At 41.1% G+C, this 23,016-nt stretch overlaps 1 pseudogene; it reads left to right on the top strand.

Annotated features, from left to right (window-relative positions):
* The first annotated feature begins 5,861 nt into the window (after positions 1–5,861).
* Positions 5,862–22,274, top strand: LOC146785139 (uncharacterized; annotated as a pseudogene).
* The last annotated feature ends 742 nt before the right edge of the window (positions 22,275–23,016 follow it).

Genomic DNA, 23,016 nt, shown 5'->3' with positions numbered 1-23,016 from the left:
TCACCCGGCCAAAATATTGTATTGATGATACTGACCGCCAGCATATCACGAAGATAAGTATGTATTGAGGAATAAAGGCTTACTATTCTTAACTTAACATCTGCTTGCCTTGACAATATGATGGTAGTTCGATACTGTGAATCGATAGTTTAGCAGGTTGATGTAAACCATCAGCCATAAAACACGTTAGGACGGAGAAGATGAGGAACTTAGATGGTACACAGGGCAGTGGAAAATGCACTCTTCACACTTGGCTTGTTCGTTTCCTTCACAGTTGTTGTTTTCTCCCTAGGTCAGGTCCCTTCTGTCCTCTAGTTCCTTACTTTACTATTTGTAGTTACCTGCTGTGTTGTCCTCTTTTCAGTTTGACTCCTAGTCTAAGCCTCCTCCCTCCCAGTGCAGCATTGGCATTTGATATTTGGCTCCAGAGCAGGCCTCACGGTATGCTGAATGGTAGTAACAGCAATCCCTCTGCTTGCACTGAGTAAGTCTAGTACTATGATACCCTTATATGTAACTTATTTCCTTTTGTATCAAAACTTTAGTAGTTTGAGTTCTCCCGCCAGTAGTTGGAGACTTTGACGATTCATAGTATGGTCATGAGACGCTATGCACCAGGGATTCCAGTCTGGGTTTTCTGAACACCAGCCTGCAGGAGTGTAGCTCTTTCTACTCACCACCTTCACCCCTTTGTATGAATCTTCATTACCATCCTTGACTCAACCCTCAGGAGGGTTGAGTCGACCTCTATGTGGCGAGATAGATATTGGCTTCGAAATCCACTTTCTCAAATTGCTGTGTTTGTGACAGATTGTCATACCCAGAAAATGGAGTCCGATACCAATGCCTTGCAGGCAGTGGCACACGCAGTAAGTTGAATCCAAGAGGTTCTTGAAGTCACTCATCAAAAGCGTGCATTTCTTCTATAGATATTGACTCAGGTGATCAACCCACCATCAAAGGGAGAAGGATTGAAGACCACTGCTCACTGTGAGGTCAACCCCACCCCAAATACAGAAGGGATTAATTTAGTCATGAGTCCTTCATGGACGATGCCTTATGCGCCCTCTGTTTTAGCGCACCTGAAGAGTTCACCGAAGATCTATATCGTTTCCAGCCTTTTATGGCTCAGTGTAATTTGCACTTTGTAGCAAAAAGTCAGAGGTTTGTAACTGATCAAGCAAATGTGACTCTTGCGTTATCCTACTTTAGCAAAGTCCCTTTAGTCTGGGTAACTCCATTAATTTAAAACCAAAGACCTTTGGTGTGGAGTTTTGGAATGTTCGTGCAACAGTTTATGGCTATTTTTGGTAAAACACAGAGTCCTCAACTCATATTGCTTTGCTCTCCTTTTGACAGGGCCAGGAGGGATCTGGCTTTCTATGTTGGCCCTTTCCAGATTTCAACTGCAGAGATTGTCAAATCTAGAAAATATCCAGAAAATATTGCAAAACCAGCTCCGATGTTGACATTACCTGCCCCTCTTTCGAACACATTCAGAGCATGTTGGGAGATAAGTGGCAGAAACATTGTTTCTGGTGGGCATGGTCATAAATCTATGCTAATTTGCAACAAGTGGGTGCAGTAATACAGTTACACTGTAGGTATTATCACTCCAGCTACCAATGATTACAAGAAGTGCTTGTAATGCTCCACGGATTATGAAATACAGGTAACCAGATTGATGGATATTTTTACCACATTTGGCATTACATAGAGTTTTACAATGGACCCCGTAGGTACTGTTCAGGTGCATGAAACCTCAGATGACAAGCACCTGCTTCTTCAGTTGGGGCTAGACCAAGGTAAGGAGGCTTTGCAGGCTCCTACCCAGGAGATCCTGCCCTGGAATTGACCTGCAGCTCTTCCCTTGCGAGAAGCTGGCAAATGAGGATATTTTAGGAAGCTGGAAGTGTTCAGGAGTGTGTGAAGATGGCACTACCGCTATGCAGTGTGAGAACCCTGACCTGAGTATCATAATTATGGAATGTACTCCTGGGCAGTTCTATGCGATGGCCCAGGGGCTCTGTAAGAAGTGGACACTACGAGAAGATAACTTGACGGCCCCGTGTGAGTAGCTGACTCTGGTGGTTCGAGTGCCTGCAAGGTACCGTCATGTCTAGGCGCTGTCAAAAAGATTAAAGACTGAGGCGGTTGCATGTCAAGCAGATATCTGTAGCAATCTTTTATCTCACTGAGCTCTTTTGGCAGCATGAGTAGAGTGCAGTGACTGATGATGTGATTAGCTGAGGCCTTGTGTGGAGCTGGTACACTACAGATGAATAGTGTGAAATACTGCTACTTGGGGGCACTGGTGAACAGTGTGAAAAGATGCTTCTGACAGGAGGTGTGATAAATTGCCACTAGAAGATCAAGAAAGAAACTGTCACTGGGTGGCAGAGTGAGAGCCTCATATCCGTTGAGAGTTTTGCACAGTAAAGTGGTTTAGGGAGCAGCACTGGTGATCAGGGTGAAAACTTCCCACCAATAGGCAGTATCAGAGATTTAAAGTACAGTTCAGGGTTACTTAAGCAGGCACCTGTGGGCAGTTTGAGGCACAGTGATTGGTGTGTAATGAGAGACGCTGCCACTGCTGGGTGTGTGAGGAATGGCCAGCGGTGGGCAGTGTGAAAAGGTAGCACTGCTTGGCCTTTGATACTGGGTCATGTTTGACAGTGTGAGGAGCTTTCAGTGGTGGACAGTGAGGAGCTTTCAGTGGTGGACAGTGTGAGGAGCTTTCAGTGGTGGACAGTGTGAGGAAGGTGTCGGTGGTGGACAGTGTGAGGAAGGTGTCGGTGGTCGACAGTGTGAGGAAGGTGTCGGTGGTCGACAGTGTGAGGAAGGTGTCGGTGGTCGACAGTGTGAGGAAGGTGTCGGTGGTCGACAGTGTGAGGAAGGTGTCGGTGGTCGACAGTGTGAGGAAGGTGTCGGTGGTGGACAGTGTGAGGAAGGTGTCGGTGGTGGACAGTGTGAGGAAGGTGTCGGTGGTGGACAGTGTGAGGAAGGTGTCGGTGGTGGACAGTGTGAGGAAGGTGTCGGTGGTGGACAGTGTGAGGAAGGTGTCGGTGGTCGACAGTGTGAGGAAGGTGTCGGTGGTCGACAGTGTGAGGAAGGTGTCGGTGGTCGACAGTGTGAGGAAGGTGTCGGTGGTCGACAGTGTGAGGAAGGTGTCGGTGGTCGACAGTGTGAGGAAGGTGTCGGTGGTCGACAGTGTGAGGAAGGTGTCGGTGGTCGACAGTGTGAGGAAGGTGTCGGTGGTGGACAGTGTGAGGAAGGTGTCGGTGGTGGACAGTGTGAGGAAGGTGTCGGTGGTGGACAGTGTGAGGAAGGTGTCGGTGGTGGACAGTGTGAGGAAGGTGTCGGTGGTGGACAGTGTGAGGAAGGTGTCGGTGGTGGACAGTGTGAGGAAGGTGTCGGTGGTGGACAGTGTGAGGAAGGTGTCGGTGGTGGACAGTGAGGAAGGTGTCGGTGGTGGACAGTGTGAGGAAGGTGTCGGTGGTGGACAGTGTGAGGAAGGTGTCGGTGGTGGACAGTGTGAGGAAGGTGTCGGTGGTGGACAGTGTGAGGAGCTTTCAGTGGTGGACAGTGTGAGGAGCTTTCAGTGGTGGACAGTGTGAGAAGCTGGCACTGGAGTGTAAGTATGGAATCTTGCCATGATGGCACTAGCTGCTGGTATGACAAACTGGCACTCCAGGGCAGTGTGAACGTTTTTTACTGGTAAGCACTGTGAGAATGTTTCTATGGTGGGCAATGAAATTATGTATTATGTGAAAAGCCAGCACTGTAGAACAAAGAAAGTTAGTAGATCAAGGAAAAAGTGGTAGAGAGCTTCTGTCCAGCACTAGGTGCTCTCTAAATGATAGTTACCCGACCAACATTACAATATCACTTTTATAAGAGGTGCCTACAAAAAAAAAAAAGAGAATGCAATTCCATTGTCTCAAAATTCATTAATTAGTAGCACTATATCAATCTCTTTAATAGCACATCAATATGCCGCCGATTGAAGTGTGCGTGCTGCTCCCTGCAGGCTTGAAAAAAACATTTCTACTAATTTATGTTGCATTTTTTTATTCAACCCCAGCATGTTTCCCTAGTCTTCATTGCTTAATGTTACTCTCGTGAAGGTGTCACTCATTGTCATTGAAATGTCACTCATAATTTCACTGAAAATATGAAACGTCACACATAGCAGTCTGAAACCTTGGCAGCTATGAGGCTTTCTCTGGTATGTGTAAAGGGAGTGGGTTGCAGGCTCTGGCCTTGTCCTAGGACACGGACAAACCGGCACAGTAACAGGAGCAGTGTTTTAAATGGGCCTGCACTTCAAAAATACTCTTCTCTTCAGCAATGGGACTTTTGTTTTGCAGTTTTGTAGCAGTACAGAGGTGTTAAACATACTACAATGTTCATTTTATATTGAGCAGTTTTCGGGTAACACAGTGTCAAGTAAACTCTTTACCTGCTGGAGAGAGATGGGAGTTTCATCTAGTGGCAGGTTTCATTTGTGTGAGGTAGCGCAGGTGGTTAATATCATAGCTGCCAAGTATTCACATTGCTAATGTGACATTTCCATTGATGCAGTGACTTATGAAAGACATTCCACAGCTTGCTGTACTAGAAGGTTGCCTGCTCTAACCGTAGGCCACAGCTTCCCCATGTGAAAACACGCAACATGTTCAACCTTACATACAGCACAGTGATAGTTGCTCATTTATCTTCAGCAACCTACAACCATTGACAAAGCCAATAGTCTGTGCTTGTTTCATATGTAATGTTGCGTTCAAGGTCCAAACTAATGGACAGAAGCAGCAAAATTCCACTGCATTTAAGATACAGATGTTGGGGATCAGTAAAGTGCCAGTCCGTTTTTAGTTGTTTTTTAGTGAGGGGGAGCCTGCAGGCCCGGGTCAACCCCGATTCTTGCACAGCACAGGGCCTTTCAAAAGAGAGCAGGCAGTCCTCAGACTGGGCCTCTTGTAATGAGGAGCCATGTTTTTGGTGGTATTGCTGCCGTTTTACACAGTTGCAATTTCCCTTAAGCTGTTCTGAAATATGCGGCATGTTAGGGTGGGGCTTTCAACAAGAATAGCGTGTTGCCCTAACTTTGTTCATAAACATTTTATACCAGCTGCTGTTGCCCTGTGTTTCTACCATCCCAATACTTCTGTTCTGTTCTCTGCCACTTTAATTTGCTACCCGGTTATTAAAATTATACATATATACCCTGCGGTTTACTTGTACAAAATAACAATTTTCATAAGTACTTCACAATTCAGTTCTATAAGCATGCTTAATAAATGTGTTAAAACTTCCACACACAATGTAAAGCATAACTAAAAACGTATAAGGTCCCAAAGGCGAGATCTATTGGCTATGCCAATGCTTGTTTCCCCAGCAAACAGCATCGGATATTTTTTCCCGTAGTCCTGTAGGGTTCACACTGGTCTCTTTCTACTCTTAGAAGCATGTGATAGAATGGATGAGATGGGGCATGGTTTATGCTGTGCACAGCTGTATTGCGCTACCAAACACCACCAATTTCATTGCTTTCTGCATGCTGGCAATGAGTCAGATTATTGCAGTTCCATAGGGATCTGCCTACCATTATATCATATGAATTTTAATCCCTTTAGCACATACTGGATTATCAATGGCCTTCATTGGATGCTTAAACACTTCTTTGTAGTACAAAATCTATGCATATTAGATGTAAATTGCACCAGGTCAGTGTACTTTTTGGGACGCTTTTCTCAAATTAAATAATCTGTGAATCAGTTTGATATGCTTTGTATTATACCTCTGAAACTTAAACCAGACACAAACTAATTCCTGATTTTTATATCTAGCAGGACAGAATCATGGTTTCATTCAACGTCCTATTTTTCACTTGCGATCGTTCTGTGCGTGTTAGAAAAGATGGTTACTTTCTGCTTTTGGACAATCCCAGTGAAGTTTTGTAAATGGCTGGTCGAAAATATAGATGAAACTGGTCGGCCAATCACCGAAGAGAAAGATTTTAAAGCTATGATTCTTTTCCAATCATCTGGTAAGCACAATAAGAAAAGCTTTATATTAAGTTTGCAACTGCAGGATAAATGGCACAAATTACCAACCTGATTCAGTATAAACTTACATTTGAGAATACATTAATCCAGTAATTGTCAGTAAAAATGAACATGCATGTCCTCACATATGCCAGAAACAAATGTAACACTTATGAAAAGGGCTGAAACATTTAGCTTGGCACTACTATAAGGCAGCCATTTGTGGATAAACTATTTTATTTAAGCAACTTTTTTCAGGAGTTTAAAGTTCAGGCTTACAACCTGAACTGCCTCATAAGGAAAACTTACTTTGTTATGGATAGATTGTACATTTGTCCTTTAATATCAATACCTGTTTATTTATATATTCTGGATAACGCGTGAAGATATATTGCAAGTGATCAATGTGTTCTCTGTTTTGAAGTTTATATATAAATACTTTTTTTCTCTCGTTTTTTTAAGTGAAGAAACAGTGTCTTACGATTCAAAATATTATTGAAGACTTAATTGCAAGCTATTCTGGAACAACAGAGGGTCTAAAACAGGTGTTACTTCAAAGGGCACAGGAGGAAAAGTAGTTGATAATGGACTGTGGCAATCGGGGAAGCGCTGGAAGACTTAAGAGGGTGTTACGTGAACTCCAAGAGGAAGAAATTGCAGAGAAAAGATGCAAGGACAAAAAAGCCAAGCAGAATGGGCTGGATTATATAAGAGTTGGTAACCAAGCTCATGCCGAAAGCACCGCTTCTCGGCCTGGTGATGCGAGTTCGCGGATGAATTTGCAGAAACTTGAAAACCTGGCCCTTTTAGCAGGGATGGCTAGTGTCCTTCAGCCAAAATCCACAAGTAAAAATGATGCAGTAGAATGTGAAAATGAACTTGTTTTGGAGTCCCCCACTTAAATCAAAATATCATGCACAAAAACAAGCCTAATTTTCTCCACGTCACCAGTTAATACCGAAAAAACTATTTCCTACACAAGAGCTGGCTGTTTCGAGCAATGCAGTAACACCTACTAGACCCTGCAAACAAGATCCCAAATTTATGGTACCCTTGGCACCACATATTTTGACACCACAAAGTTTTGTAGCTCACGGCTCACAGTCACACAGCCTGGCCTACAGTGACTTTCCATCTGCAGTAACACCTGTGGGTGTGAACCGTACCCCTTGCCATGATGACCCGTTTGCAAGCAACAAAAACTTTGACCATAATGTAAGGAGAGCTGAATGAGTGGTGCTATTATACACATGTGCATATTGTGAAGCCTGTAAGCCAGCCTTTTTTCCTTGGCTAACGTAACATGCCTTTTGGTGCCAAAACCACAACTTCTACCTGTTATCTCTGCAAAAAGCATAGATACTTATTAAAACATATAATTAAGATGGTGCATTCATTCCCTCAACAATAAGGCACATATACCTACCTGTTGAAATATGAATAAACAAATGGAAAACTGTTTGACATGATCAGTATAAATGAGGGCCTAATGGTTTCTTTTCTTTTTCCCACCCTCAGGACAATGAAGAATCATTTCATTTGATGACGGAGGAAAGTCCATCATTCAACACTGGGGTAATGTTTTTATTTTTTTTAAGGTACCTACAGAATTGCATTTCCTCTTGTATGGCCTAATTATGATTTGCTTTCTCTCTAAGAAAATGGTATATAACTCCTTGGCGATAATTAATCAAAATGAAAGCTATCCTGTTGGCCCTGGTTCCTGTCTGAATGAGGAGTGTGTACGGTTACGAGCTGAAAACCAACACTTAAAAGGTGCGTGCTTGATATTCTACCTTCCCACGTAAACTGCAACAAATTCCCATTAATAATCCTTTTTTCCACCAAAACACATGCATTGCCAAAAGTATGCTTGTTATGTGAATATTGTATTTATCTGCTGCCTTTAACAACTGTTTTTATCTGATGGCAGCACAGTTGCAAGGCACTTGCAATAGAGAGTTGGCTATAGAGTATTTGCAAGCTGCCATGTCTGCTTTGAGCAACTCAAGGTACTTAACAGATACAGCAGCGTCAAAAATATGCAGTTGATCATTCACTGTACAAAGGGTACTTGTTTTCTTTGCCATTCTTTAGAACAGTTAAAGTTTATATAGGACAAACCTTGTAGATTTACTGCATGCCGACTTTGAAATCTTTCTGCATGCAATGTTTTGAAATATGGCTGAAATTTCGTTGCGCGCACTGCTTCGCCAAATGCGATGCAGCGCACACAACGAAATTAGTTTTATTTATTTATATGTTTACTTACCTCTATCAGCCATAATCTGTAGTTTACTACCCCCCACCCTGCCCCTCCCACATCAGCGCCCAGCAGCACTCCCACCACGGGCCGCTACTGGTATTTGGTCCATAATATCCTGCCACTGTAAACTTAGATGAATGGCATTTAATCCCAGCGAAAGTATTATTCTTTTTACTTTTCCTTTATCTTCCCCTGAATTGCACTGTAAAAAGTATTCAGCTTTATCAACTCTTCTAAAAGTCCTCATGGTATTATTATTGTGCATTACTTTCAATGAGGCTGGGAATTTTAGTTGTGCAGTGGCACCCACTTTTTTGAATGGTTCCAACAAATTTCCCCAACTCCCATTGCCGTGAGGCCCTGATTGCAGAAACATCTGATCTAATCTTAAAAGTTATATCATCCACAATCAAAGAATTTAATTTTAGTGCCTTATTAAGAATTTCCTCTTTCAGAGTGTACGTCAAAAAATGAGCCTAAAGGGATCCCTATGTACTCTCTGAATATCCGCCATTAAAGCCTCTTCTGAGCACTCAATCTGTGTTGCTTTCTTTATTAGTTTTGCCACGTACTCATATATTTCTTCCTTCTACTCCTTCCGGAACTTTGAGTAAATGTATATTGTTTCTCCTCTGAGAATTTTCTAATGATTCTAACATATCTTGTGTCTCTAGATCTCTTCCCTTTAAAGCCACTATAGTCTTTCTTTTCTTCCACCTGAATTGTTAGCTCGGTTACAGATAATTCTAGTGCCATTGTTCTAGTAGCAAGTGAATCGATTTTACCTTCTAACTTTTCGCATGAGTTTTTAATGTCCACTTGATTCCCCTTCGAGATGGCAAATCTCTCCATCTCTTTAACAAGGGCTTGTAACATATTGCACATGGAGCTCGATAAATTTCTCGCCAAATTTTCCAGAATCTTCATATAATAATCCGGGGGCTTGAGACCTAATACTGGCGTTCTCCTTTAGATCAATACTGATTTGGAGTTGTTTAGTAGATTTAATTGAATTGAAAGGGCATTTATAAAGCGCATGGCTACCCTAGAGCATCCCAGCGCTATAGTAACTCCCTGAGCAAGTACAAGAATTACGGAAACAGAAAAGTCTTTAAACACTTACGAAACAGAACATAGTTGGATTCAGATCGAAAGGTCAATGGTAGGCTATTCCAAAGCTTTGCAGCATTGTAACCAAAGCATCGTCCTCCACTACGCATTCGTTTTATAGCGGAGACTAGGACAAGATGTCTATTTTCTGATCTCAAAGATCTAGCTGGACGATAAGGCTGAATAAGAGATCTGACAACTCGGGGGTCCTTGTTAGAAAGAGCCTTGTGAGCAATACATAAGGCTTTAAAATGAATCCTTTGGGGAACCGGCAGCCAGTGAAGTAATGCAAGAGACGGTTTGGTAGACATCCACCTAGCAGAATTGGTGAGAAGTCGTGCTGCACAGTTCTGAATGACCAGGAGCAAATTAATGGCCACCAGAGGGGCTCCCAGATACAGAACGTTTGCATAGTCCAGGCGCGACAGAATAAGTGCCTGGACTACTGTTCTTCTAACAGTAAGTGGGAGTAAATAAAGAATCTTCCTTAATATTCTGAGCAATCCAAAGCAGCCAGCGGCCACCTTACTTGCTTACTTCTTAAAGTTCAAATCATGGTCTATCCAAACTCCCAAACTCTTAATTTCTGTTTTTGGAATCGGAGGGGGGCCAAGACAGTTAGGCCAGAAGGGAGCTATGGTGGATGGGGAACAATTTCCCAGAAACAAGAGCTCCGTCTTGTCCCCGTTGAGTTTTAGGTAAGAGGCATCCATCCATCTTGACACTTCTTGCAGACACAGCGTAAGACTAGGAGCAGACTTATTTTCTTGACTGAATGGTACTACTAGCTGGGTATCGTCTGCGCAAGTAATGATCTGAATGCCATGAGGGATTACCAATTCAGCTAGGGGACTCATGTACACATTAAAAAGAGTGGGGCTCAGGGACGAACCCTGAGGGACCCCACAGCCAAGAGGCAGTGGCTCCGAAGAAACATTTCCATCAAAGACCACAAATGAGCGGTCCTCAAGATAGGACTGTAGCCACTTTATTGCCATACCAGATATTCCAAGGCCCTTGAGCCTTTGAATTAGAAGCTGTTAGTTCACGGTATCAAAGGCTGCGCTGAGATCGAGCAGAATCAATGCCACACAGCCTCCATTATCCGTGATTCTTAAACTTTCCGTCACAACTAACAAAGCTGTTTCCGTATTTTGTTGAGCTCTAAAGCCCATCTGAGTCTGGTGGAGGCAGTTGTTATTTTCCAAGAAGGATGAAATCGTAGTGTTAACATATTTCTCTGCCAGTTTGCCAATGCCCGGCAATAGTGAAATAGGACGATAATTCGACAATGTCTCAGGATCCAGGTTGGGTTTCTTTAATAAGGCTCTGACCATAGCTTGTTTCCACAAAAGGGGCACAGAGCCTGATTCTAAGGAGGTATTAATTACTTTAAGAACAATCGGAGCAACGGTTTCAAAAACTCGGTTTAGGATAGTAGGGGGGGCAACGTCTGAAGGAGACCCAGATTTAACTTGGTTAAAAATATTCTGAAGAATAGTCAAATTTATAGGGGGAATAGTCTCTAGTTGATTAATAGCAGAGCGTACAGGGGGCTTTACCTGTGATTCTGAGACCACAGGGAACGCTTGATAAATGGCTTGGATTTTTTTGTTAAAAACTTTAGCAATTAGATTACAGCGTTGGAGAATGTCCTTATCAATGCAAGGGGGGGGATAAAAAGAGATTTGGCAATTTTAAAAGATTCACGGGGCGATTTTCAGCTAAAAGAATTTCTCTTTCGTAAAAAGCAGATTTAGCTAATTTTATGTCATCCTTTTGGCTTCTGATTGCGGTTCTATAGTCCGCTTTCCTGTCAACTGTCGGAGCTTTCCTCCAGCGCCGTTCTAGCTGCTTGGAGGTTTGTCTAAGAGTGCGTAGCTTGGGTGTATACCATAAATTATGGTGACCCCCCTCTTTTTTTGTGCATAAGTTTTTTCGGTAAAGCCATATCCAATGATTATTCTAACCATTTATTAAGCTGATCGTTAGCAGTTGCTGGATTAGAATCTACTGTGGGGACTGATTCTTCTAGATGTCTCACCCAAGAGTCGTATGACAATTTTGCCCAAGGTCGTACTGACCTGGTACTTTTCTTTACCCAAGGATAAGTCTCTTGAATTGTCCATGAGAAGGAGATCAGGAAGTGGTCCGACCAAGGAAGGGGAATCGGGTCGGCCACCGTAAGGTTAGAAACGTTAGAAAAGATGGAGTCAAGAGTATGTCCTTAATGTGAGTAGGATTGTTACTCAGTTGTTTTAAATCAAATATTCCAAGACCTTCGGTAATCTCTACTACTAGTGGGAGAGAGACCTCATCAAAGTGAAGATTAAAATCTCCAAGAAGCGTGAAATTAGGAAGCGAGCTGGCCAGACTTGCAACATTGTCAAAAAGATGTTTACAAAAATTGCCTGCCGGGCCAGGAGGGAGGTAGACTAAAATGCCTGAAAACGTATTAGTCTGTGATAAACTGATTGTAAAAAAGATGCTTTCACAGTTAAGTAATGGACTAGATGTGGTGCGACATTTAAAGCTGTCCTTATAAATGATGGCTAAGCCCCCACCTCTGCCTGTGGTCCTGGTCAAGCCTAGATATAATATAGCCTGAAGGCAATGCTTGAATAATCCCTGGACCCCCCTCTTCATTCAGCCAGGTTTCTGTCAAGAAAAGCAAGTCAGGCCTTCCTTCATCCAACATACAGATTTCCTCTGCATGTTTGGGCCAGAGAGCGACAATTCAAAAGCAACATTTTAACATTATTAGTGCCAATATGTCCCTCCGAGACGTTAAGAGTCACACGTAGTTTATAATTGCATGAAGAGCACTAGTTAATAGCTACCAACTTTATCTTAAGGATAATAAACAGAAAAAAATACTGAGAGAGGAGGGTGACTATAGGAGGGGACGCATCTTTACGTTTGCCAGAAAGTATGATGATCTTGTTTCCAAACCTCAAGAAAAGGAAAAGACATGTGAGAAACCTGTCAGTATCTCTTCCAGCAATACCTCAATCTCCTCTCTAGAAAGTGATCCTGGTGAGGGAACGAGCTGTGCTCCATCTACAGATCCCCCCCTCTGTTTTTTTACAAGAAATACGACGGTACCGTTTGGGAAACCGTACAAAAACCCACAACGAAGAGGTAGGCGGAGGGGTGCAAAAAACACAAGATCAGGCATGAGGGCAAGGGAACAGAACATGGGCAACAAGAAATAAATTGTCCAATGTTGAATGAAACTGTAAATTCTGATATTCTCCTTCCTTGTAATGCACTGACCATTGTAAATTTGTCATCGAAATGCTTGTCCTCTCAAGAGGAGCTAGTTCTCAGTAAAGGCCTTATCTTCTGCCCTACTAACAAATGTGATTTTGTCAATGTGCATACGGACTTATTTAAATTTACTCGTAAATTGAAAATAAAGAAATTCTTTGAAGATCGACCTAGTGTTCAATGTGCTCCCTTCTCGAACAGTAATGTTAATTGTGAATTTTCTATTTCTGATATATATATAACACTCATTTGTTGGCATCATTATATGATGAAGAAGAGGTTGGAAACATTATGCAGGTAGCCAACAACTTGGGTGTTACACAGGACTATACAATAGATAGTGGTTTACGTTCGAACTCTAAGTTTATACCACCACAGACACATAATTCAGCCATAGATAGCTTTCATAAACAAGTCACTAGTGACCTCCATGAACTAGAAGACTTACATTATCAAAGAAGAGGCTGCATGCATCCTGATAACCTAAATGTTGATGAGTACAAACTTTTACAGACTCTCAAAGAGGATAAAAATGTGGTTATTAGAGAAGCGGATAAGGGTGGCAATATAGTTCTTATGAATACCATCGATTATTTGAAAGAAATCGATAGACAGCTTAATGATAACTCATGTTATGAGAAGTTGGCTACCAATCCCATCGTTCAAATAGAAAAGGACATCAATTCTAAACTTTGGGATTGGCATGAATCCTGTCTGCTATCAGATCAAAAATATAAGTTTTTACAGGCCCATCATTCCAGATTACCGTGTATATATATATATATGTTACCTAAAATTCACAAGGGGGGTCCTTTCCCTCGAGGTAGACCCATAATCTCTGGGAATGGTGGGCCGACTGAGCAATTTGCTCAATATGTTGACCACTTTTTGCAACCTATTGTGAGAAATTTACCATCATATCTAAGAGACAGTTCTGATCTTCTATGTAAATTAGAGGACTTCCAATGGGATTTGAATGATCTACTCTTTGTGTCTATGGATGTAGAAAGCCTTAATACCTGCATTCAAATGCGTGAGGGAATGAGAGCTCTCAAATACTTTTTGTTCAAGCGTGGTGCTCAACATCTTGAGCATACCAACATGTTGCTTGATATGACAGATCTTGACAAAAAATGCTTTTTTGCATAATGACAATTGGTTCCTTCAGGTTCAAGGGACAGCTATGGGCTCCAGATTTGCTCCCTCTTACGCTAACCTCTTTATGGGGCTGTATGAGGTGGAGCATGTCTGGGGCCCGGGGGCCCAAAGTTGGAGCGACAACATTATCTTCTATGGACGATACATAGACGATATCATTATGATCTGGCATGGCACAGTGGAGAGTTTAAACATGTATTATACCTATTTGAATCTTAACATCTTCAATGTCAAATTGACCATTCAATACTCCAATACCTACATGGAGTTTCTTGACCTAAGACTTTTTGTAAATGGGACGAGTATAGAAAGTGATATGTATAAAAAGAAAACATCTTGCCACCAGTGCTCATCCTCAATGGTGCGAGCTAGAAGAAACTGTAGCATGGATAAAGATTTTATAAAGAACATGCATCACATCAAATCTAATTTTTCTAAGAGAGGCTACAATCAGACATATCTAGACAATGCAGATAAAAGAGCCTTGTCTCTAAATAGGAAGGAGATACTGATCCCAAGAACAAATAATAAAGGACTCGCCACAAAACATAACTGTGAAGTCTTATTCATCACTGAATATAACATCTTCAGTAACCATATATATAACATCTTGAGAAAAAATTGGCATTGGCTTGAGACGGAAAATCTCTTGCCTAATATCATCTCAAACAAGCCCAGAGTGGTCTATTGTAAAAGTAAAACTTTTAAGGACATACTCATTCCAAGCTATGTCACTGGCATTCAAACGCCCATCAAAACATGGTTGCCTGAAAACCCTTTAGGCTTCTATACATGCAATGATTGTTGTGTATGCAAATTAGGGCAGAACAAGTTAAAGAAATTTAAGAGTAATCAATCAAGGGAATTTACTATAAACTGTTTTATCAACTGCACCACTACTTTTACAGTTTATATGATCACTTGCTCTTGCAATAAGATTTATATCGGTAGCAGTATTCGTAGTTTGAAACTGCGGATTTAAGAGCATGTGCGAGCAATTAGGAATTGTGACACAAAGTATCCTATGGCCCAGCATATACACCAGGAACATTCAGGTGATAAGAATATCACCTATTGTGGGATTGACCAAGTTAAAATGCCAGGAGAGGAGGGAACAGAGAATTACTGCTTAGACAACGGGAAGCAAGTTGGATATGCCGTCTGAGGACAAACTAGTTCGGTCTAAACATTAATGATGAGTTACATCATTTTCTATAGGCTAGCTGTAATATATGTGCCTACAGTGATGACTTATCAGGTATGGCCAAGAATACTCTGCTTATATTGTCTAATTGTTATATTTTTGTTTAATATCTTGTATTTAAATATGCTAACTGCAGATTTAGAAATGACCTCTGTACTCTTTATACATCTGAGTACTCTATATTGAAATCCACTACACTGTTTTTTCTTGGCATGTATGTATTGTTATTACACTTTCAATTTTGGCCTTTGGTTTATCACCCACTGATCTTTATTTGTATGAGATCTTTTGTGCGCTCATTTCTATGAGCTTAGACACATATAAAAACCTTTTGCTAAATACTCGTTAAAAGATTAACTTAGTGTTGTTACCAATGATATCTCAGCCAGCTGCACATTATTGTTGTATATTTGTACACTGTACTAGGATGGCCGCCGCACAAACATGATTCACTTTACTGAGAAAAACTGAATAACTGAAGTGTCAGTTAATTCATTTTAACAAGCAAGAATTTATTTCAGCATATTCAGGCATGGCCTACATGAGCTAAATGTTTGTATAAACCAAGTAACTCTCCATTGTTCTTTACAATTTATAAACCTAGTGTGATTTACAATAACTTTTCACAACTTACAGATTCAGTACTACCTTCTATAACGTGGCCCCTTATTGATTAATATAAATACATCGTACTAAGATGGCTGCCGCATCAGCGGCAGATTTTCATGTTTAATTAATATCTGACAACTATCGGTTTATGTACATAAATTCATCTGAGAGATATATTGTACCATTAGAATTTTTACGCTTTGGGTGATATCCTTTATTAACAACTTTCTTATCTCGCTTATATTTATATTTAGCATTACATCGAGCGAAATATGCTCATCTCTCCAAGATGGCCGCTGCGTGTGTGTCAGTACGTCATCTTTAAATATATACACTACACCACAGCGTGATCCAATACCCTGCGTTTAAATCAAACGTCTTTGAAATTGGATATTAATCAGACATTTTGATTATACTTCTTAGATATATCCACAAAAACACAATTCTTTATTTTGCGCAAGAATCCAGAGCTCTAACTGGAAACTACCGTTTTTACCAGTCATTAATATGACGTTTTACCTTTTAAAAATGGCCGACACGCAAACCCTGAATCTTTGGCCATTTGGGTCGTCGTTGGTTTTCACCTTTACACAGGTGAAAGACATTACGGAGCGGATGATTTAAAAAAGCTCGCTTCTGGTCACTCTGTTTCCCTACTGAAAAGAACGAGACCAGAAGACACGGGTTACCATACCTCTATAGGTGAGTTCATGGAAGTGACAATTTGCCATTTACTTGTTGCATTGGCATGTTCTCTTTACTAAGAGCAACGGAATATTGGAGCATTAGATAATTCATCTTGACAAGCATGAACTTTTTGAATATAGTGCAGTACTTTTAGATGTGGCCTATATGTATAAAATGTGTGCAACCCAAGTAATGCTCACCTAATCATTTTAACTTAATAAATTCAACGCGACCGGTAGTAACGCGACATAATATATAAATCTTTCATTAAGCTCATTATAATTCGCTATATATATTCTTTGCATTACTGATTGGCCGTAGTTTTACCTTCAAAAGTGAAGGAACCATTCTCACTCACTGATTGAGTGGGATGTTTCAATCCTTGTCAGCGTCTTTAATCTAGGTGGCTGCCTTTATATAGAGGAGATTCTGTGTTATAAATACATATTTTGACACAGACAGCTCTGGTTCTTGTTTGCTGTTTGTCAATTTCACTTAAACATATTCAAACACTGTAATTTAGAATGAATAGGGTGGATACATAAAAATAAATACTAATTTTTTGCCATCGTTGATTTTTATACAGATACTCATTTGTTGTATTTTATGAATTTGGTATGTATGACCTTATTCTAATGTTTATACAATAACTAATTGGAATATTGAGTCCTTAGATATGCGGTGCTTTTTATGATATTTGTATGCAACATTGTTTCAAAAAACTGAATTTTTTAATGATTGATACTTACTCATTTGGATAGGATGGCGACTAACTGTTGCTTCATTGGTAGCATGAGGTCACAGTTGTTATGCCAATTAGGTCTTTTGAACATCAAACCGGGTATATGATGTATTTAGTTTTTGCTCTCATTGGTTGACAATTTAAAAAAAAAACATTTTTGTTTAGTTAGCAATAAACGACTTTTTTTATTTATTAGATGTTTATCCAGATTGCTCATAGTTGCAATATTTTCTAATTTGACTTTGGAGCTTACTGCAATATTTTTATTTAGAGTATATACTACAATATATGGTATATGATATAGACATATTCATATTTTATATATATTCATTTATGTCACCTGATTTGTTTAACATTGGCTTTTATAGACTAATAATCATCACCACTGAAATCCTTTTGCCAGCTTGGAAATTTTGGTTGCTGGCCCAATTCTCAAAAACTTTGTCTGCATCAGTAAAATGTTGTCAAGAAAGTTATGAAATGTAATATTCACATGATGAATTACAAATGTTCTGTGCTCAATGTGTTAACATCTTTCAATATATTTCCCATGGACAAGCTTAATTACATTTCTGTGTTTAATATGTACTTCAAACCTGGGTTCCTCATTTCGAAGGCCTGGTTATTTTAAAACAGCACTGACACATTTCTTGTCTTGTTTTTTTTATATTAAAGTTGTTTCATTAGTTCTGGTATTTCATGTATGTATATTTTGTTATTTGTATTTGTGTACACGCTGACTTATTTTTCACGGTGATTGTATGTTATATATGTTTTTCCATTAGCCCTGAAGAAGTCGCTTTGTAGAGACGAAACGCGTCGGCTAAGATCCTTCATGTCTATGTGATCATGACTCTTCGTATCCATGTGATCGTACAATAAAGAAAAAGATTTTTTCAAGAAAAACTGACTGACGTCTTGGATACTTCTTTAGATATTCATTGACTATCCGTGAACGGTGCTGAACCCTTTTGAATGCAAGCACTAGTTAATATATTTATCAGGTGCCATTGTATGAGCACACTGATTAAGGGCCTCATGTAGGTAGCCAAATACCGGTCGGTAACGGCCGATTTTCGGTAATTATACCGTTACCGACCGGTATTTTGGCCATTGGTATGTAGGGGGACAAACTTTGCTTTCGGAATTTACCGAATCGGTAAAATTACCGATTCGGTAATATTACCGATTCGGTAATAATACCGATTCGGTAATAATACCGATTCGGTAATGTTACCGAATCGGTAACTTTTCCGAATCGGTAATTTTACCGATTCGGTAAATTCCGAAACCAAAATCGAGATGTAGGGGGAGTGTGTGTGTGTGTTTAAGAGTCGGTATTTACCACCAACTTATAGTTGGTGGTAAATAATGAATGTATGTGTAAATGCATTTTTACGCGCGTAGCAGTGTGCAATGTGGCATACATACATGCCCTTAGGGCATGTATGTGTGCCACATGTGCACACATGGCCGAATCAGCGGTGCAACAGGGTGTCACTGTGACACCCTGCCACCCTTGTATGTGTTCCCCCCATTACCGAATAGGTATTTACCGATTCGGTAATGAGGCATACCTTCCCATCAATGGGAAGGTATGCCTCATTACCGAATCGGTAAATACCGATTCGGTAATTACCGACTAGTAACGATTCGGTAAAAAATACCGACTCATTACCTACATACCAGTTACCACTTCTAAAATACCGATTCGGTATCGTTCGGTATTTTAGAAGTGGTAACTGGTATGCTACCTACATGAGGCCCTAAGTGTTTTGGGTCTATAAGTCTTAAGCTCCTTATTGGTATATTTAAGAGGGTTTCTGGCTAGTACCCCAGAGATCCTGGCCCCCTAGGCCCGGACAGGCGCAGACAGGTTTGCCTTGTGCGCGCCAGTGGCGCGGCCGCTGCACGGTCGCGTCATCGGCACCAATATAGCTAAGAGGACGTGACCTGCGCGTTGGGAGGCAGCGAAGCTAGAACGCTGCCCTTGCTATAGTGCGCGTTTAAAGTGGCGAGTGCTTGGTTCAAATAAGCAAAGTAAACTTTCTTTTTAAAATGATTAAAACCCCCCAAGGAGCATTGAACACAGCCCCTGCGCCCCACAAAGTAGCACAATAAAATACAATTGATTGCTTTTATCAAAATACCGGCTCTAGAGAGTGCTGCTGCGCGATCGCGTCATCAGCACTGATATAGCCGAAAGGACGTGACCTGCGCGTTGGAGGCAGCGATGCTACAACGCTGCCCTTGCTATAGTGCGCGTTTAAAGTGGCGAGTGCTAGGTGCAAATAAGCAAAGTAAACTTTCTTTTTTAAATGATTAATACCCCCCAAGGAGCATTGAACACAGCTCCTGCGCCCCACAAAGTAACAGTAAAATACAATTGCTTGCTTTTATAAAAATACCGGCTCTAGAGAGTGCTGCTGCGCGGTCGCTTCATCGGCACTGATATAGCCGAGAGGACGTGACCTGGGCGTTGGGAGGCAGCGAAGCTAGAAGGCTGCCCTTGCTATAGTGCGCGTTTAAATATAACTCTGTACATTTTTCTGAACTAATCAGGTCAGCCTCCACCTCCACCATATTTTCAGGTTTATTGATTTTATCAACCATCTTCAATGCTGATTCTTCAACCTCGTCCAATAAAGGAGAGTATCTGTTGTCAATAGGAAAGTTAGACAATAGGGCGTTTTGGTCTAATTTATCTAAGCTGACTAACCGATCTAGTGGCTTTAATACTAAAGTATTGGGAGCTATTTTAAAATAGCTTTTTAGAGAGGGTGTTAACTTGTGGGGGTCTCTAGAAGAAGCAGTGCTTTTTCTTTCTATAACTTGCCAATTTCGCCGGATTTTTGTCTTTTACAGTTTTGTTTTGAACTGTCGGATTCTTATTCCGTTTAAAATGATGATTTCCCACTTTTTCTGCAGTTTTTGAATCTGCATCTGCTTGATAATCAACCATATGTGATTTTAATTTAGCACTCCTTAAGGAGTACCTACTTTGCCTCCAGCCCGAATTTGTTGCATCTGTTAACATACAATGACGGTTAATACCCCCTTTTGGTATAACCTCTGCTTTTTGCTCAGAAGGTCTTTCAGAAACACTGCACCGCTCTCTAACTTCACACACCCCACCTCCTTGCTCTGCCGCCACCTTAGTCTGAAACTGACCTTGATTCACTTTTCCGGCTGTGCTGCCCCTGCCTCTCCCACCCTGGAAGGACAGCAACAGCACTCCTCCCACGATGTAGCTCCCGTGCAGCTCGTGCCCAAAGCGGCTTCAAGGTCGCACTTGACCTCGGCAGCCCCCCATCGACCTCGCCTGCAACGAAACCGGTAACCTGATGTCCTGGCAAAACCGGGACTCCTCCAATCGTCTGCTCCAAGCCAGCAGGAACACGTCGAGAACCACAAAGGCTCCCGCCTCCGCAGAAAAACCAACAAGGGCTGCTGAAACCGCAGAATCTGCTAAAAAAAAAATCACTGGACCACCCGCGTCCTCTCCTCTCTACCCAACCTAGGTACGGACCTCGTAGACACTTTTGTTTTCTTCCAATTATATTTCCTAGTTTTCTCTTAAATAATGACTAATAATGGCTAATAAGCATCACAGTAGATTCCAGGGTTGACGAATCATACAGCGCAATGTTTTTTCAAGCATGAATACTTAGACTTGCATCTTGTTCCCGACCCTCAGGAGCCTCCGTGACCCGCTACTCGCCGGCCGCCATGTTCCTACGATCCTATGCTTGGTTCAGAGATGTTCTTGTTCCAAAGAGAAAATTGCACACACTCTTGGAGGAAGCCAATGCAGCTCGGGACAGTGCAGGTTTTTTTCTCAATGGTATCAGCGAAATACTTTTTTCTCCAAAAGAACTTGCATCTGCAAAAGGTGTAACAAAGGCTCATGCTGGAACAGCTGTCCTTGATGAAGAGAAGGTTGATGCATTATTTGGTAAGATATTACAACTGTTCAAATTAACATTCAACCAATCTTGGATGGTGACGATTCATTATTATACATTGTTTTAAAGCTTTGCATATGTGGTCTTGTATCATATAATCGTACCATGACTCCATCATTACTCAACGGAAGTCTGCAAGAAGAACAATGGGGGTGGCTTATAATTTATTAACAATTTGTGCTGAGTTTGGGCTACAAATGGCATGCAAATCTGGCACAAAGACTTGAGTTGTGATTTTATTTCTGAATCTGTAGGTCCAGGTGAGGGGCTCAAACTGGATAAAGGCATGATAGCAAACTGAACTTCTAAAATACTGTGCTTGCAGCTTTTATTTAGACATCTTCAACTCTCCTAATAATTACATCAGTTGGTCCTGTTCCTAGCACTTGGTTGTAGGCTCCAATTTTGATTTCTGTTCACTATGCTAGTTTCTTCGACTGTTTTAAAAAAATGCTACTTGGGGCTATAACGGTCATTAGGGACCAGGGGCTAAACAACAGTTGTGTGGTGGCGCTTTGTGTTTAATTTCTGTTGTCAGTCACGTTTGCTCTTTTATAATTCTCACATTTAGTGCAGATTTTGAGCTACAGAAAATTACCCCTGCTCTGAGCCATGCCCACTCCTGCTGCCCTAAGTTTTTTATCTGAAGCTTTGAAGGGGACCCAGCCTTTTATCATCATGCTTCCCATTGCACAAAAGCTAAGACATTGGTTGAAGGTGGACATTTCTGTCCTCTTCCTGAAACTCCAACAGATTTCCTGAATCCACAACTTGCTGCTTCACTCTTAAGTTCATAAACAAACTTTCTTTCTTCACCCTCTGCCCCCCTCTTCATCAATGCCTTGCTCTCACATGTGCTTCTTTGACCAAGTGCACTTAATGTTACACTTATGAACCGTTGTAACCCTAACCATATCTCATCTGGCACTCTATCTGAAATAATGGAACTGAAACTTTTGATAGGCAGCTCAGCCATATGAAAAACCAAAAATAGTGGTGGTAACATGACACTGATGTATGCTAATTTGTTTTTCGAGAGTTTATGATGTCTGTGTGCAGGACCAACGGCTGGCCATCACTGGACAACAGAAGTATGAGAAGGAAGCTGGCTATAAAAATTTGCAATGCTAGGACAGGACTAAAGAAAACTCCGAATCTAGAATCAAACAACAAAGTTGCTGGTTTTTCGTTAAGCCATTTGTTCTGGTTGCAATAGTCGGGTCTTTTTTCCCTGGATTTTTTTCTCATGTTTGGTATCCTGGCCCCTATGGGGCTAAATATGTGCTTTTGATAAATAAAATGACATGTTGACACATACCCTTTGAACATTTTTCCTTAAAGCACTGTTTTTAGTCTTTTGCCACTGGTCACCAAGCCAAACAGCTTCAGATAATGCTATATACCTCAAAACAAGACAAGTCCCAGTGAGTCAGGAGTATGGGAGTAGCAGCACACGTTGTTAAGCTTATCTGAATGCAAAGTGGAACATTGTTGCAGACCACTTTTTTTGTATGAAGGTGCTTGTGGTATTTCTGCAGCACAAACCTAGCCCAAAATAGCATTTCTCAGATTTATTTTATACAGGTGTCTACCTCACAGTAGAATTTTAAAAAAGTGATCTTTCCAAAGCAAGATAAAATTAATCAGATTAATAAGTCCAGATTTAGAGAATTTTTGTGTTTGGTTTGCTTAAGTTTTATAATGCAAACCTGAATCAAAATCCTTTTCAGGATTTTCAAATCAGAGCAAATTGGTATTTGGTGCAACACTCATCCGAAATAGGAAAGGTTGCACATTTGTCTAGACACAGTATTTTTTGGGTACCAGAAGGGTACCCTTCCAGTATGAAACCTAGGCTAGACTCTCACAGACAACATTGCATTATAGTGCAGTGGTGCTAGAGAGAGGAATAGACATGACACTTCCCAGCTCTCTCCCCGTTTTGCAACACAGCCAAT

Source organism: Triturus cristatus, chromosome 11, assembly GCF_964204655.1.
Source record: "Triturus cristatus chromosome 11, aTriCri1.1, whole genome shotgun sequence".
In the NCBI taxonomy this organism is placed as follows: domain Eukaryota; kingdom Metazoa; phylum Chordata; class Amphibia; order Caudata; family Salamandridae; genus Triturus; species Triturus cristatus.
This window is presented reverse-complemented; position numbering and strand designations above follow the sequence as displayed.